Genomic DNA, 16573 nt, shown 5'->3' with positions numbered 1-16573 from the left:
ATTCCATTGACTATATCTACCATATCATTTCTCTCATATGTGAAATTTAAGAACCTAAACAGGGGCACCTAACTGGCTCAGTCAGAAGAGCATGTGACTCTTCATCTCAGGGTCGTGAGTTCGAGCCCCATGTTGGGTATAGAGATTATTTACAGACAGACAGACAGACATACACTTAAAAAAAAAAAAAGAAACAAACAAAAACCCCCACACTCTTTAAATACAGAGAACAAACTGGTGGTTACCAGAGGAGAGATAGGTGAAATAAAGAAGATTAAGAGTATACTTGACCTGCTGAACACTGAGTAATGTATAGAATTGTTGAATCTCTATATTGTACACCTGAAACTAATATAACATTGTATGTTAATTACACTTCAATTTAAGAAATATATAAACAACTGGGGTTCCTGGGTGGCTCAGTCGGTTAAGCATCTGACTCTGGCTCAGGTCATGATCTTGTGGTCCATGAGTTCGATCCTCACATTGGACTCTGTGCTGACAGGTCAGAGCCTGGAACCTGCTGAGGATTCTGTGTCTCCTTCTCTCTCTGCTCCTCCCCCACTCATGCTCTATCTCTCTGTCTCTCAAAAATAGATAAATACTAAAGAAAGATTTTTTTTAATATGTAAACAAGAAGAGGTCCCTGAAATTCAGGAAGATTTAAATACACAAATTGAAAGAACACTCTGTGTTCCTGAAAATTTTGACACACAATACTCCATAAACACTCAAAGCAAATTATCCACAAAATTGTATGGGAACTAATACTAAACAAACATGGGAATAAAGCGGTACAGGTTAGGATGGTTTCCTTCAAACTTTGACAGTGTAACAATGTTATCAAAAATCTGGAAGTGGAGATAGGGGAGATGAAACCAAGTATAAATGTACATATATCTTTACAGCAAGATAGGCAAATGAGTTTAAAGTATGTAATTTTAAAAAAATGGACTCCAGCATCTTAATGTTTTTCATAAACACTTAAAGTTAGAGGTCTTTTTTTTTTTTTTTTAAGGAAATTATGCCTCTTGTATTGAAGAAACACTTTGCATTCACTGTGCTTTTTTTTTTTTTTTATATGTAGCAAACAGTCATTTATTTGGGCAATTAAAATTACAATTCAAGGGATACAGTTTGGACAGAAACCTGACTCAAGTTCCCTATATTTTCTTTTTTATCAATTTCAGCTAAAGTTTAAGATTTAATTTTCATTGTTATATTTTTTCCTTTGAGTTATTTAAGGTAAAAGTATAATTTTACAGAAACAATTGTTTCTCTTTCTTAAAAAAGCTGACTGTACATATTTCAAGATTTTAACATTGATCAATTATAGGAAATATGAATAGAAATAATATATTTTTAAATTGTTTTTCTCTACTTTTTTTCCCGAGGCATTTAAATTCCTCTATATATCAGGTGAACTCCCAAATCATAAGCTAAAGGTGATGAATTTTTGATAGGGGAGCAGTGAGAAAAATGATTTAATAACAATATTATTCACAGCCAAGCCAAACCATCTCATTGAAATTATAGAGACGAAATTAATTTTATAGTATGAGTTATTTATTTCAAATGCATATTATTGATACTATGTTTATATAGGCTGTCTTTGACTTATCTTTGCTTTCTTTTTTATACCTTGTTCTCCCTTGACTTCATATGAGAAGAGATTACTGAATTGATAAGTAATTATAATTGGGTTTTTCATACTGGCCTTCTTCTATACTTGATAAAAGTGGCTGGCTCCTTATCAAATTCCAGTACTCTAGTAGTCTAATAAGTTGATAAAAATTCTTGTTGGCAAAATCAGCTCTTCATGTGTCCTTTAAACAAATGAGAGAAGAGCATGTTTTATCAGTGAAATGAATATATAGGAAGCTGTCTGGTCATCTGATGCTAAGGAAGATATGTGACAAACTTCAACAGCTAAGGAATGTATTCCCCAACTTTGGCTTACTATCACTTTTTATGGAGGGTCCAGGAAAAGATAACATGAATACATAAAATTATCAGCACCATTTTTAGGAAAACAATTCTAACATATATCCTGCTGTAGTTTGTTGCACAAATATGGGAGTAGGAGTGGAACCTGATTTCACCCTTGGCTTTTTCCTAGATAGCCATGTGATCCTTGCTAAGTTAGTTAGCTCCTGAGTCTGTTTAATGCTCTAATGCTGTTGGATCTAGGCCATGCTTGGGTCAAGCCACTTATGAAGATAATACACAGATACAGGGGCAGTGCTAAAAAAGAGGACAGCTTTTTAATTTATCAGTCTGGAGAAAATCTTGCTAAGAGAAAGAATTGGTGATCAGAATCCAAAGTATGAAAATAATAGGTCTAGACCGTGATAGTCTTCAAGCTGGCAGAAGAGGATCTCAAGAAATAACAATGCTGAGTAGTGGAATGACAAAAAGATGAACTGATACTTGCTTAGATTTAGAAAGGCTTTTTGGAACTAATTGTTTAAAAGTCTCAGTATCCCAAGACACTACTACCAAAGGACTTGTCAGGTCTTAACCTAGCATGACAGTGTTTATCATTAGTAAATAGGATTTCATCATATATCCTTTCCTGATAAGGGAAAAAGTGAGACAAAAGCTGTTTCACACTGCACAAGAGCACCAATTTGGAGTTTAACTTTGTGATATTAAAAACAAAATATAAAATACAAAGCCAAGAAATAAAAGTGGAGATGAATCTTCCATTGAGGTGATAAACCCTCATGACGTGGAATATGAGGATATTGAAATATGGTTCCAGCCATCCAGAAGATGAATCACGTTTTAAGCTACAGGATTTTCCAGCTGTAGGTACTGCCTCACTGAGCAAGGTGAAGCTGAATAAGTGATACTTGATGCTTTCCTTTTATGACAAGTCCTCTCTTTTTTAGTCTTTTCTTGGTGACTACCTCTATGCTTTTCCCAGAATTTAAGGTCATCTACCTACTACAGGGGCACTGGGTGGCTCAGTCATTTAAGCATCTGCCTTTGGCTCAGGTCATGATCTCACAGTTCATGAGTTTGAGACCCACATTGGGCTGTGCGCTGACAGTGTAGAGCCTGCTTGGGATTCTCTCTCTTCCCTCTCTCTCTGCCCCTCCCCTGCTTGTACCCTGTCTCTCAAAATAAATAAATAAATAAACAAACTTAAAATCATCTATTTACTACGTAGAATATTTTTGCAAAGAGACAAATGACAGGTTAAAAGGCATTTTGTGTGTGTTTAAAGTGATGTGAAGTATGGATAGAGTTATTTAGACTTCCCATGATTGAAGAGTTAAACCTATAGGTTAGTTTCTTAGTAAGAGGCAAAAAAAAAAAAAAAGTCATAACTACTAGTATTCATTATGTGTATCTTTTTATCAAATATATATAAATAATAAAATAAAAATAAAATATAAAATAAATAAAATAAAATAAAAATAAAATAAAAAGTAAATATTTACCAGCATAATTTATAAAATGCTGTCTTCTAGTGCTATTCCTATACATTTTCTTAGTCTCTGGCTTCAGATACTTAAGTTTCTCTGGCCGTGTCTTCTGTGCTTACTCCCTTAACACAACCAAACTTTAAATATACATTATATTAGTTTTATCCTGCTGCCTATTGGGTTTGAAAAAAAGAAATAAAAACAGTACTTGACTTGGAGTTTTGTTGGAATGGGAAATTTTTGTATTTCAGCTTGGATAATACACAATCTCTAGACTTGAACTCTTAAAAATATTAACAGTCATGACAAAAAGCAGAGGGACTCTTACAGATTTAAAGAGGGTAAAGAGATACACAATAACCAAGTGTAACCATAAACCTTGGTTTGATTCTGGATAGTAATAAATCCTTTAGAACCCTTTAAAAATTTTTTTAATGTTTTATTTATTTTTGAGAGAGAGAGAGAGACTGCAAGTGGGAGAGGGGTGGAGAGAGAGACACACACAATCTGAAGCAGGCTCCAGGCTCAGCAGTCAGCACAGAACCCGATATAGGGCTTGAACTCGCAAGCAGTGAGATCATGACCTGAGCCGAAGTTGGACGCTTAACCAACTGAGCCACACAGGCACCACCATTTAGGACCCTTCTAAGGGAATTTGAATAGGAGCTATGTATTCGATGATACTGTGATGTTAAACTATTACTTTAAGTGTGTTAGTGGCATTTAGTTATGTGAGGCAGTTCCTTGTTCTTAGGAAATGCATGCTGAAATATATAGTAGGGAAGTGTCATATCTGCAATTTACATTCAAATGGTTCAGAAGATACACGTACAGAGAGAACAAAAGCAGATGTAGCAAAATAGTAATTGGTGAATATAGCTGAATGGTGTATGACTATTATTTCAGCTCTTCTGTAGATTTGAAATATTTGAAAACTGAAAAGGCTAGAGGAAAATTTTGCAAATGTAAATGACAGACTAGGTGCTTTTCATGTTTTGCATCTATGCATCTGTTACATTAACTGGGTATTAACTGGTTAAATTCTCTTTAAAAACCCAAAAACTTCTAAGCAAATTTCCAGTTGCATAGGGTATTAAAAAGCCTATGGCTTGAAACACAGCTTTTAAAATCTGCTATCTTCCTGTCTCTAAGGAAGTGTCCTTCCTGTGCCAAGATAGGGTAAGTTATAACCAGCATTAAAAACAGATAAAGAAACAAATAAGACTCTTAGACATACCTATTACAATTATATGTAAAAAATGAGGCTAAATTTGTGAGTTTAAACAAACCTGAGCCCCTGCCTCCTCTTTTCTCACCTCCACAATATTTTTTAATATAATACACGTTTTCCAAACACTTGTTCAAAGCAAGTTAACATCCTACTCATCTCAGTTTTGCTGCAATATAATATGTGAGAAGCATGCTGCTTAGAGCTACAGAGGAAGTCTTTCACATTTTTACTTAATTTTTCTAGCTCAATGCACCACCACATTTAATTGTTCAACTTTTTAAATAGTATGTTGGAGTATACAGTAGATGTAGGCGAGGATATCTCTGATTTCAATGTCTGCTTGCTACTGTGAATGTATACACATTGCACAAATACATATTCACTTTTTTCCTGCTGACTACAGCAGTGACTAATTTTCCAGTCAACTGTAGCAGAATATGTGATACATCCTGGGCACTTTATATCTCTGCCTCATCCTTTCCTGAATTATAGCTCCCTGTGGTTGCAGGGATAAACCTGGTGAATGTATATACCTAAAGTCACTAAAAAACAGGCCAAGTAGTCAAACACCAGAATCACTGCTCTTAGCAAAATATTTCTCTATGCACATTTATGGTTATATTAAAGAAAATAGCTTTTTAACTCTATCAACCTGTTACCTAGTAAAAAGTTTAGAAAATTGGATCCCTTATTTACTGGCATATCTTCTCGTAGATATTGATAGTTTTAAGTTTTTAAAGAATTATTCAGCTGGTTCTCAAATCTTTGGTGTTTCTTCATCCTTTTGAATAGTTATCTTAGTATTCAGTCATAGGGATCATATATGTGGGATTTTTTTTCTGATCCTAAACATTATTTAGTTCCTCATCATACATTACTAAACTTTAAAATAACATTTTCTGTTTGAGAGCTAGGTTAACCAAGAAAGGGATTTGAGTTCAAAATTCAGCCAACCTCTGTAGACAGGGAACTGACCAGCTGAAACTAACATAGAAATAACATGAAGTGAAACTGATAGTAGAATTGAAAGAAATTAATTTAAGAACCCTTGCCAGTTTTCTTCTATTTTCATTCTAAAATATTTTCTCTCTGGGAATGTAGAGACTATTTGTAAATAAGTTGATGTGTCTTGGTCATTTAACACATTTACCATTGTGGTGGTAGTTAAAAGAAGTATTTACCTCTTTTTTGAAATTTCAAATTTATTTTTTTATTTATTTTGAGAGAGAGAATGTGTGTGCATATGAGCTGGGAAGGGGCAGAGAGAGAGGGAGGGGGAATCCGAAGCAGGCTCCATGCCAACAGCCCCACATGGGGCTCAAAATCATGAACCATGAGATCACGACCTGAGCCGAAATCAAGAGTCAGATGATGCTTGACCAACTGAGCCACCCAGGCACCTCTATCTCTTTTTTTATATGAAAAACTATACTGAATAAATTCTGTAATGAGTATAAACTTAAAAAATATTATTTGAGATTTTTTAAGAAAGATAAAAATATTTTATAACTGGTATATATATAGAATTTTGAATTTGTGTTTAAAAATAGTTAATTTTCAAAGGTTGTACAAACCAGTGTGTTTCAAGTGTAGGTCTACACACTGGCTGTGTCAGAACCACCACTTGTGTAGCTTTCTTTTTGTTTTTTTTCTGGTTAACAGTTTTATTTTATTTACTTTCTAATTTACATCCAAATTAGTTAGCATATAGTGCAACAATGATTTCAGGAGTAGATTCCTTAATGTCCCCTTACTCATTTAGTCCATTCCCCCCCCCCCCCACAACCCCTCCAGTAATCTTCTTTGTTCTCCATATTTAAGAGTCTCTTATGTTTTGTCTCCCTCCCTGTTTTTATATGATTTTTGCTTCCCTTCCCATATATTCATCTATTTTCTCTTAAAATCCTCACACAAGTGAAGTCATATGATATTTGTCTTTCTCTGTCTAATTTTGCTTAGCATAGTACCCTCTAGTTCCAGCCACATAGTTGCAAATGGCAAGATTTCATTCTTTTTGATTGCGGAGTAATACTCCATTGTATATATATACCACATCTTCTTTATCCATTCATCCATCGATGGACATTTGGGCTCTTTCCATACTTTGGCTATTGTTGATAGTGCTGCTATAAATATTGGGGTGCATGTGTCCCTTCAAAACAGCACACCTGTATCCCTTGGATAAATACCTAGTAGTGCAGATGCTGGGTCATAGGGTAGTTCTATTTTTAATTTTTTGAGGAACCTCCAGACTGCTTTTCAGAGTGGCCTCACCAGTTTGCATTCCTACCAGCAGTGCAAAAGAGATCCTCTTTCTCTGCATCCTAGCCAATATCTTTTGTTGCCTGAGTCATTCATGTTAGCCATTCTGACAGGTGTAAGGTGGTATCTCATTGTGATTTTGCTTTGTATTTCCCTGATGATGAGTGATGTGGAGTATTTTTTCATGTGCCATTTGGCCATCTGGATGTCTTCTTTGGAGAAGTGTCTATTCATGTCTTTTGCCCATTTCTTCTATGTGTTTTGGGTGTTGTGTTTGATAAGTTCTTTATAGATTTTGGATACTAACCCTTTAACCTTTATGTCGTTTGCAAATATCTTCTCCCATTCTGTCTATTGCCTTTTAGTTTTGCTGATTGTTTCCTTCACTGTGCAGAAGTTTTTATTTTGATGAGGCCCCAATAGTTCTTTTTTGCTTTTGTTTCCCTTGCCTCCAGAGACATGTTGAGTAAGAAGTTGTTGCGGCCAAGGTCAAAGAGATTTTTGCCTGCTTTCTTCTTGAGGATTTTGATGGCTTCCTGTCTTACATTTAGGTCTTTCATCCATTTTGAGTTTATTTTTGCATATGGTGTAAGAAAGTTGTCCAGGTTCATTTTTCTGCTTGTCACAGTCCAGTTTTCCCAGCACCACTTGCTGAAGAGACTGTCTTTATTCCATTGGATATTCTTTCCTGCTTTGTCAAAGATTAGTTAGCCATATGTTTGTGGGTCCATTTCTGGGTTCTCTGTTCTGTTCCATTGATCTGAGTGTCTGTTCTTGTGCCAGTACCATACTGTCTTGATGATTACAGCTTTGTAATATAGTTTGAAATCTGGGTGTAGCTTTCAATGTGTACTGATTTTCAAGCCCCATTCCCAGATATTTAGAATTCATTAGGTGAGCAATAGATTCTCTTAATCCATGTGTTTACAAAACTCCCAACAATAATCATCTTTGGCAATCACTGTTTTAACCATTTCCTAGATTATGTTGTTTATATTATTATATTCACTTACCTAGCCATATAGTTTTTAAATGGTAAATTTTATGTATATATTTTATTAAAATACCTAGCCATATTTAAAAAAAAATATTTATTAGGTAGGATGTTTTTACTGAAGGTAACAGAAAACTCAATTCTGGATTTATGTATGGCTTAAATAATAAAGGGGCTTTATTGGTTCATGTACCTGAAAAGTCCAAAAGTAGGATATACTTAAGGAAAAGTTTGATTTGGGCTCCAGCTTGTTGCATTAGCCATGATTCTGAAAGCTCTGCTTTGCTTGTCATTTTTTATCCTTAGGAGGTTTTTTTCATCGTGTTAAAATGGCTAACAGATGAGCCTTATATGTACTTGCATAATATGCAGAATAAAAAACTGTAACCCATAATTTCCGGTAAAAGTTTTAAGAGTCACACAGTTTGAGCAAGACCAGAAGTAGTCACAATGCAAACAGATCTGATTATCCTGTTTGGTTTAAACCCTACCTACCAATCAGAGCCTACCTATGGGGTTAAGGATGGAGATAATTCCTGTACTATGACCACTACATAATAAAGGAGAGAAAATAGATCTTGATGTAACAACCATAAAATCTACTTGAAAATATTACAGAGATGAACTGTAACTCAGCTTGCTCTAAAATCAGATTGTTTTAATAAAGTAATTTATGGTATAATATTACTTTTCAGTTTCTTAAGTTTCTAGTAAAAAAGTGAAGAAAGTACGAATCCTAGAGCAAGAGGTAGGTTTTAAATTAAGTACAAGTAACCTTGGGAAATAAATACCTTTTCACATATAGAAATGAACTACAGTATAGACTAAGTGCTTGCTTTCTAGAAGGAGAGGGCATGTATTATTTTTTTTATTGATGTCTTCTCCAAGTATTTTACTATGAAAATTTTCAAACATCTAGAAGTTGAAAGAGTTCAACAGAGAACATCACAAACCCACCACCTCCATTCTAGTATTAATATTTTTGATATTTGTTTCATCTGTTGCTTTATTAGATATGTGTCTATCCACCATTCTAGCTATATTTTTTGTTTCTGAGAGCTCAGGAGTGCGAGTGGGGAAAGGGCAGAGGAAGGAGAGAGAGAATCTCAAGGAGGTCCATGCCTAGCATGGAACCCCAGTCAGGGCTGGATCTCACCACTGTGAGATCATGACCTGAGCCAAAATCAAGAGTTGGATACTTAACCACCTGAGTCACTCAGGGGCCCCTTAGCTATCTTATTTTTTGATGCATTTCAGAGTAAGTTAAAGTTGTTATACTCTATCCCTAATTACTTAAACATGCATATCTTTAGGTTATTAATGACCTTTTGACTCAGAGACTTATACATGGAACTCTATGGCTTAAGGCCTCAATATGAATTAGATTCTTATAGATATCATAATGGTAATTGCTAAAATAATTACTGAAAGAAAGGTCCGAGAGTAAAAGTGCATTTAAGTAAACCTTTTATAAATATTACTTTATGTTCTCTTAATATAAAGTTTCTTTTATTGCATGACAAAAAGTTATATATTTAAGGTATGTTCAGTGAAATTATAGAATACCAAGATTGTTGATGTGTTGGAGCTCTTTAAGTTTGTTACTTACCTAATGAGTTTTGCTTAGGAAATCACTTAACTGGCAATCTGTTGTTATCAGCTAGACCAAAAGAAAATGCAGGTTACTGGTAAATTTATTAGTGTAGCTGACATTTTCCCACCTTATCAGAAAGAACTATGTAGACATTGCTTGAAAATAGAAAGGTATAAAAATTTTTGCAAAAAATAATCCTAAACATTAAATAATTGAATAAATTGTCTCAGAAGTGAAATTAAATTGTTATCCACTTTTTAGAATGTAATAGTTAACTGGATTTTTTTTTTTTTTGGCACTGTAAATGTGTAGTTATTTAGTTACCTGATTTCAAGAGAGTCCTTAAAAGGGTTCAATTCATCATTTAAATGAGAACCCACTTGCAGAACATAAAAACCACAGACTTAGATAAAAAGTTATTTATACATTTTAATTTATTAAATAGCACTTAGGACCTCTCTGACTTCACTTCAGTTTTTGAAATATCAGCTAGATTTGCTTAAAGCAGACTATTCAATCAGAATACCTTAGGCAGAGCTTTTTGACTGGTGTGTCTGTCACACTGGTATGCTACTAATATGTGACAAGTGTGCAGGGATGGGGGTCACTTCTAGAGTGCAGAGCTGCTTAATTACCCTTCCTTTGCCCTCAGTTTAATCAGTATGCCTTACAAGCTGTTGTTACAAACATTAAATTTCTTTATTGTAAAATTTCTCAACTGCCCAATTTTTTTTATTAAATATTGCCTTTCCTCTAAAGAAATCAGGGTGCAAAACTTTGGCTAAACCTTACTAAGACTCACCTTTGGGGGAAACATCTTTGGAGTCAGTCACTTTTTTTGTTTTGTTTTGTTTTGTTTTGTTTTGCTTTTGTTTTTTTAATCTAAATGCTCTCTATACACAAACTCAGGACACCAAGATCAAGAGTTGCAGCCAGGTGCCCCGCTTAGTCACTTTTGTAAAACACATTTAATAATTTGTGTCTTGCCAGACTGTTTATCATGCAGGTTTCCCTACAGGAAAGAATTGGTATTAATTATTGTTAGTGGTCATTCAACAGCCTTTCAGACCTAAAGTATTTTGCTTTCTTGAACTTCTGTCTTGGAACATTAGAACTTACCTTGGGCTTTGTCATTTTATTCGCCCTGAGAATTTTATTTTGTCCTGAATGATATTATTGCTATGGGATATCCAAAATCCTCAAGAACTTTACCTTCACTGGGGACCAGATTTAAAGGTACCTTTTCTAAATCTGATTCTAAACCACAAATATCTAGCCTTTCCATCTCATCCATAAGGATTTCTTCCTAGTAGTCAATTGCACTTTCCATTTAATCAGCAATTATTTTCAAGGTAATTAATATGATATGATGCTAAAATTAGACTAAAAAGCCATCAAAGAGTACAGCTGAACACATATACCCAAAGTAGCCCCCTTTGGAAGTATATTTACTTAATCAGTTGCCGCTGCTGCCATTTATCAGGTCACATACAGGATTTGGAAAATACCTTCTATAAGGATAATGACTATTTATTTTATGTCAGCAAATATTCTCTCTCCATATTTTTTTTCTCTTTTCTACATTATTTTCTTCCTTCTTGACTCACTACTTATTCCTAATGCTTGACATAATCCTTTCCTACTTTGGGAATATACAGGAGTGAGATGGAGTAAGTCTAGAACCAAGGAAAATTATGGGAAGGGGTAGTCATGAAACAGTGAATTTGGGTGATGGGTTTATTAGTCTTTATTATATTACTCTTTTGTTCTCTGTTTTTGAAATATTTTATTTAAAATGGGGAGTGGATAAAAATCAGATGCAGGCATAATTACACGTAAGCAGTATTAGACAACTATAAACTGATAATATGAGTCATTAGCTTAGGGCCATAAATGAAAGTATGCTTTAGCATTTCATCTTAATTTTTTTCTTTTTATATTGCAATTCCCATTGAAATAAGTGTGGGCTAAAATAAATAAGTAAAGTTTTGAAACAAATCCAAGAAAGCTAATTTGCTTGATCCTTTGCATAAATTCCCATATATTCTTGCCTCCTCAGGCAAACTCATGTTTAGAGTGCTGTGGGGGAAAAATGTGTCAACTGTTTATGTAATTCTTAGGCAATTGTTGGTTCACTCAGTTAGGAATAATAGTTTCTATTACACAGAGGTGTTGTGATGATTACATGTAAAGAGCTTAGAACAGTTGTTAGCACATCGTCAGCCCCAATCCCTCTCCATCAGGATTGTACAAGAGAATTAAATCCTACAGAAAATAATCTGAGTAACTATTTTCTCAGTTCTTCTAAGTATGGTACATAGTACCACTCTAGATGCATAGGAGGAAAGTTAAATTATTACATACAGTGATGTTTGGGCATTAGGACTTAATTCCTTTGGGGAACCTCAATTGAGAACGTCTGATAAGTGTTCAAGATATGTTAGCTATTATTACTTCGTTTACACGTGACAGAAACCCATATTTTAACTGGTTTAAATAATAAAGGGACTTCATTCATTCATATACAGTAAAACCTTGGATTGTGAGTAACTTGTCCTGTAAGTGTTGCACAAGATGAGCAAACATTTCTAATAAATGATAAACTTGATAAATGAGCAATGTCTTGCAATACGAGTAGTACATGATGTCAAATGCCACGTGATCACAGCTGAGACAATTGTGTCTCTCTCTCTCTCTCTGTCTCTGTCTGTCTCTGGAATTGTGGGTGATCGTCTCCCATGCTTGGATGCTCAGTCTCAGACCACAGTGTTTGGCAGAAATCAGTGATTTTTCAGAATGTTGGAAGGTGCCCACAACTGACACTAGTGTATTTTTGTCACTTAAAAGCACCTATGGATGGACAGTCGTTCGCTTTTCCATACAAGAGTAAGCTTAGGAATACTTTGCTTTATACCTAGGTCAGGCTGCCTACAGATGTAGACCCTTTCCTCTGCTGCCATATTGCCAGCTGTATTAAATAATTTACAGTATATGACAAGAGTTTATTAATACTGTACTGTAGTCAACATCTGTGTGAGCATATACAGTGGTCCCCATGCAGAAAAAGATTCCATTGAGCCAATAGATAACAGTGATTCCATTAGTGATAGTGAAAATCATCCTACACAATAACCCTCTGTGAACCAGCCACAAAGCTTTTCAAAGGTAAGTGCATGTTAATTTATTTTTCCATATGTTTTGTATTTTTTTTATTATTTTGTATTACAGTATTGTAATCATTTTTATATGAACATTTTTGGGTTGTGGAACAAATCATCTGAGTTTCCATTATTTCTTATGGGGAAATTCGCTTTGATATACAAATGCTTTGGATTACGAGCATGTTTCCGGAACAAATTATGCTTTCAAACCAGAGTTTTACTGTAAATGAAAAAACAAGTAGGGAAGGCTTCAGAGATGGTTTGATTAGGATTCTGAGTCAGTATCTCTGCTGTTTTGGTTCTGCCTTGCTCTGGTCAAACATTTCTTCTTTGAGTATAATTGACACATAATGTTATACTAGTTTCAGACGTACAGCTTAGTGATTTGGCAAATTTATACATTACTCTGTATTCACCACAAGTGTAGCTGTCATCTGTGCCATGACATTGCTGTTAGAATATCATTGATTATATTCCTTATGATCTGCTTTTTAGTCATGTGACTTACTTATTCCATAACTGGAAGCCTGTATCTCCCTCTCCCCTTCACACCTTTTGCCCAACCCCATAAACCTCCCTTCTGGCAACATCAGTTTGTTCTCTGTATTTGCAGGTCTGATTCTGCTTTTTCTATGTTTATTCATTTTTTCATTATTTTTTTTTTAAGATTCTACTTACGTGTAGAGTCATATGGTAGTTGTCTTTCTCAGCCTGACTTAGCATAATAGGTCCATCTGTGTTGTGTCAAATGGCACAGTCTCATCCTTTTTTATGGATATGTAATAGTCTGTTGTGTGTATGTATTTGTGTGTGTGTGTGTGTGTGTGTATACATACATTACATACACACACATACATACTACATCTTCCTTATCCATTCACCTATTGATAGACACTTAGGTTGTGCTCTTCCTGGCTATTGCAAATAATGCTGCAATGAACATAGGGGTGCATATATCTTTTTGAATTAGTGTTTTTGTTTTCTTTGGGTTAATAGCTGATAGTGAAAATACTGGATCAAATGGTTATTCTTTTTTTCTTTTTAATTTTTTTTAATGTTTATATATTTTTTTGAGAGAGAGAGAGAGACAGAGCATTATGGGGGAGGGGAGGAGAGAGAGACACACACAGAATCCAATGCAGGCTCCAGGCTCCAAGCTGTCAGCACAGAGCCCAATGCGGGGCTTGAGAACCTGTCAACCTGATCATGACCTGATCCGAAGTCAGACGCTCAACTGACTGAGCCACCCTGGCACCCCTCAGATGGTTATTCTATTTTTAATTTTTTGAGGAACCTCCATACTGTTTTCCACAGTGGTTGTACAAATTTACATTCCCACTAATAGGTCATGAGGATTCCTCATACTCCACATTCTTGCCAACACTTGTTATTTCTTGTCTTTTTGATTCTAGCCATTCATTCTGACAGGTGTGAAGTGATACATTATGTGGTTTTGATTTGCATTACCCTGATGATGAGTAATGTTGAACATCTTTTCTGTGTCTTCTTTACAAAAATGTCAAGTCCTCTCCACATTTTTTAATTGGATTATTTGGGTGTTTGGTGTTGAGTTGCACAAGTTCTTTATATATTTTGGATATATATATATAAAAGTGTATATATATATATATGAATGAAAAGTTTTCTTATTAGATATATTGTATGCAACTATCTTCTCCCATTCAATCAATAGGTTGTCTTTTTGTTTTGTTTTTGCCTTTTTGTTTTGTTGATGATTTCCTTTGCTGTGCAGAAAGCTTTTTATTTTGGTGTAGCCCCAATAGTTTATGTTTACTTTTGTGTTTGCTTTTGTTTCCCTTACCTTAGAAGACATATCTAGAAAAAATGTTGGTACAACTAATGTCAGAGAAATTACTGTCTGTGCCCTCTTCTAGGATTTTTATGGTTTCAGGTGTCCCATTTAGGTCTTTAATTCATTTTGACGGTGTGTGTGTGTGTGTGTGTGTGTGTGTGTGTGTGTGTGGTTTAAGTGGTTCAGTTTCATTTTTTTGCATGTAGCTGTACAGTTTTCCCACCACCATTTATTGAAGAGACCATCTTTTCCCCATTGTATATCCTTGTCTCCTTTGTCATAGATTATATGGCTATATAATAATGGGTTTATTTCTGGAGTTTCTGTTCTGGGGTTCCATTAATTGTATGTCTATTTTTTTTTGCCTGTACCAAACTGTTTTGATTACTACAGCTTTGTAGTGTGTATCTTCAAATCTGGCATTGTGATACCTCCTGCTTTGTTCTTCCTTTTCAGTATTGCTTTGGCTCAAGCTAGTATTTCTAACTAAAATTTAAAAATATGTATATATTTTCTTAAATACAGGCTAGTGGCTAAAAATCATAAGGTGTCTGTTGACTATGTTTATGAAGCCTGGCACATTTGGAATATAATTATTAAATTAGTTATTTTTTTTAAGATTTTATTTTTAAGTAATCTCCACACCCAGTGTGGGACTCAAACTCACAACCCCGAGATCAAGAGTCACACGCTCTACCAATTGAGCTAGCCAGGTGCCCCTAAATTAGTTCTTTGCTTAGGTGATTATATGTGATATTCATGTGTTAAAACATATAAGAAAAGTTTTAAAGCCTCTAGGAATAATAGTTGTTCTTTATATCTATACAAATATTAGTTAACTGCTTCAGCAGGCCATATTGTAGTGAAAGGTTTTTAAGACCGGTGACCAAAAGGAGAAGAACAAAAAAACAAGAGTGGGCTTATAAGAATAGCTTGTTAAAAGGATTTGAACAAACTAAAGTTACATAAGAATGCAATCGGGATGGCAAGGATGGTTCATGCAGAAGAGTAATTCTGTTGGAATGATACCCTGACTTTATAGGGGAGCCACTCATTCTGTTACTGGAACAGTTCTAGTTAGTTCTTTCTGCCAAGGATGTTGGGAGATGTGTAGAGGAAAGTAGAGCATGACTTGGCTGCAGTGAGAGTACCAAACCAGGTCCAGGGTCTCTTCTTACCGTGAATGGAAAGAGCAGTAGAGAGCTCCACACTGGAAAGTGCTCTGCAGAACAACCCATTACTCTCAAGGTAATTTTACAGGACCTAGAGCACATTTTATTATTATTTATTATTATTATTATTATTATTATTATTATTATTATTATTATTATTATTTTTAGAGTGCATATGTGGTGAGGGAAGGGCAAAGAAAGAAAGAGAAAGAGAGAAAATGAGAATCTTAAGCAGGCTCCACACTCAGCACAGAGCCTGATTGATGCAGGGCTCGATCCATGACCCTGGGAGCATGAGCTGAATTCAAGAGTCGGATGCTCAACTGGCTGAACTACCCAGGCGCCCCTAAAACCTACTTTAAAAAAAATCTGGGGCGCCTGGGTGGCTCGGTCGGTTAAGCGTCCGACTTCGGCTCAGGTCATGATCTCGCGGTCCGTGAGTTCGAGCCCCGCGTCGGGCTCTGTGCTGACAGCTCAGAGCCTGGAGCCTGTTTCCGATTCTGTGTCTCCCTCTCTCTCTGCCCCTCCCCCGTTCATGCTCTGTCTCTCTCTGTCTCAAAAATAAATAAACGTTAAAAAAATAAAAATAAAAAAAACCTATAAATATTCAAGTAGCACTAAGATAACTTTTATAGAAACTTCAAAGCTCTTTCAAATGGAAATGTGTATCTTCTCTGTAGGTACTGATAATGAATGATCTTGAAGTTGGATTCTTAAGAGATAATAGCAAGTATAGAACAGTGTTCATAGTGTCTGTAGTATTAGTAAAAATATGTGTGTGTATGCAAATGTGTTTCGATACATATGTACAAAATATCATGGGAAGATTACAATAAAAAACAACTGTGATTGTCATTATGGAAGGAAACCAAGTGATGGGTGACTGTTAAAAGTAAACTAGTACTTTGTTGG

General features: G+C 35.1%; 1 protein-coding gene across 15 annotated transcripts in view; it reads left to right on the top strand.

Annotated features, from left to right (window-relative positions):
- The window catches only part of EVI5 (ecotropic viral integration site 5), a 231241-nt gene that overhangs the window by 181733 nt on the left and 32935 nt on the right, over window positions 1-16573 (top strand). The window lies entirely within an intron of this gene.

This window comes from Acinonyx jubatus, chromosome C1, assembly GCF_027475565.1.
Source record: "Acinonyx jubatus isolate Ajub_Pintada_27869175 chromosome C1, VMU_Ajub_asm_v1.0, whole genome shotgun sequence".
Taxonomy (NCBI): Eukaryota; Metazoa; Chordata; class Mammalia; order Carnivora; family Felidae; genus Acinonyx; species Acinonyx jubatus.
Note: the sequence above shows the minus strand (reverse complement) of the source record. Positions and strands in the feature narration are given on the sequence as shown.